Genomic DNA, 2,279 nt, shown 5'->3' with positions numbered 1-2,279 from the left:
GTGCCAAAAACTGAGAGCCCAGCATGGGAGAGAATCCACAGGAATCACAGTTACAACAAAGACACATGTGATTTATAACTTGAAAAATACTGTAGAAAACAGGCATTAATAGCTTGTATTGTACCCTGTTTTCAGAGACTCAGTTGGCACGTGATAAAAGCTTGTTTAAATGTCTTGAGTAATGTGTCAATCAGCAGACCGTAAATTACTAGAGTGTTCACGCTTCTCTTTTCTTTCCTCAGGCAGCAGAGAGGCTTCTACGGTGTAAACCTGACTGCTCTTCACAGTGTTGCAGTGGATGAGTTTTTCAAGCAGCCTGTAGTGGTAAGTGCAGCAAAACTTTATTTCCTGTACGCGTCAAAACAGTAACTCTGCCACGGGATCAGTATGGTATGATCTCAAAGTTTCTAAATCTAGCCAGGTGATATTTGCACGACACCGGACATAAAACTGTATTCAGGTACTCTCACAATGCGAGAGCACAATCAAATATACAACTTTAGACACAGAGTCTCTCTTTAATCAAAATAATTTCATGAATCCTGGTTGCTAATATACCTATATGAAGAGCATCAACCAATCTAATAAAGTGGCTTGAATCCTAGGCTAACTTAAAGTGCTTGAGTGTACTTAAGTCAAGAAATTAGTTGAGTAGTAGCCAGGGATGGGCAGTATTTATGATGCATGTTTTTTAAATACGAATTTCCAAAACAAAATAGGATTTTGTTATTTGTATTTGATAGGGTAGGTTCATACTTTGGATCACAAACTTCAAGGTTTCATATTTTGTTGTAAACTACTTTAAAATGTCATCTACGTGGAGACATCATAAAAATGGTGTCTCGTATTGGTGCTTACTCAGTAGTTTCCCAACGAGGCCAGGGATGGGCGCGACGGTCAGGTGATGGTCAGGCAGAGGAGGGAACGTCCGAGGGCATCTGATGGATAGCTTGAGGATAAGAGAGGGACTGAGGAGGAAACTGTGACAGCTACATGAAGACACTATATATATTGTATTGTTGTTTGAGGACATATAAAATATTTCCAGACCATTGCATTGTGGGATTTAATGTAGTTTAATAGCACAATCACATGTGTGATTGCAAAAAATATATATACAAGTGATTGGCAGCCACAAAACACTGCTGGCTTTCTCTGGTGTTACTCTGGTGTTACTGAGGGATCTGCTTATCAATCACAGTTTTAGCAGCAGCACATAATATTTGTTATATCCAGGTCTATTTTCATGGCCTTTTGATTTTATCTGCCCTAGAAGGAAAATGCTCTAAATCTAAGTGTGGCGAGAGATGTTTAAATATTATACAGTGATCAACATGTATTTTTAATTTCATTTTGTCAACAGATTCTTTATTTAATGTCTTTTTCAGGACACGTTTGATGTGCAGGTCCTGATGGCTAGGTCTGTCAAGCACTGCATCAACTTCATGGAGGTTAAAGATGAAGATTTTAAAAGGTTAAGAACACAAATAAATCAGAATGAGAACATACAAAACGATAGGTATTACTGGTGCAAGCAAAGACTTGAATGCTTACTGAGAGTAAACTTGTGTGTTTCTTCCAGAATAGAGATTCCCTTTGTGTTTACGCTGCTGCAGTCTGGTCTGGTCCATGGACTTGCATTCTGGTTTGATGTGGCCTATTTGGGATCCAAGTAAGAAATACACAACTCTGACTTTCAATACAATTTGACATATTGTATTGATTTGATCGATTAAAAGCTTTTAGTTTAAAGAGACGGGCAAGACATGGGAGAAAGAAAGATATACAGTGGGTGTGGAAAGTATTCAGACCCCTTTAAATTTTTCACTCTTTGTTTCATTGCAGCCATTTTCCAAAAATCAAAAAAGTTCATTTTATTTCTCAGTAATGTACACTCAGCACCCCATCTTGACAGAAAAAAACAGAAATGTAGAAATTTTTGCAAATTTATTAAAAAAGAAAAACTGAAATATCACATGGTCATAAGTATTCAGACCCTTTGCCGTGACACTCATATTTAACTCAGGTGCTGTCTATTTCTTCTGATCATCCTTGAGATGGTTCTACACCTTCATTTGAGTCCAGCTGTGTTTGATTATACTGATTGGACTTGATTAGGAAAGCCACACACCTGTCTATATAAGACCTTACAGCTCACAGTGCATGTCAGAGCAAATGAGAATCATGAGGTCAAAGGAACTGCCTGAAGAGCTCAGAGACAGAATTGTGGCAAGGCACAGATCTGGCCAAGGTTACAAAAAAATTTCTGCTGCACTTAA

The 2,279-nt window shown here is 38.0% G+C and overlaps 1 long non-coding RNA gene across 1 annotated transcript; it reads left to right on the top strand.

Annotated features, from left to right (window-relative positions):
* Positions 1-258: 258 nt before the first annotated feature.
* Positions 259-1,674, top strand: LOC123977476. Its single transcript, XR_006826691.1, has 3 exons — positions 259-324; positions 1,389-1,474; positions 1,583-1,674. It is a non-coding gene; the product is annotated as an uncharacterized LOC123977476 (long non-coding RNA).
* Positions 1,675-2,279: the final 605 nt, after the last annotated feature.

The sequence above is a fragment of the Micropterus dolomieu genome, linkage group LG10 (assembly GCF_021292245.1).
Source record: "Micropterus dolomieu isolate WLL.071019.BEF.003 ecotype Adirondacks linkage group LG10, ASM2129224v1, whole genome shotgun sequence".
Lineage (NCBI taxonomy): Eukaryota > Metazoa > Chordata > Actinopteri > Centrarchiformes > Centrarchidae > Micropterus > Micropterus dolomieu.
The sequence above is the reverse complement of the archived record's forward strand: the minus strand, read 5'-3'. Positions and strand labels throughout refer to the sequence as shown.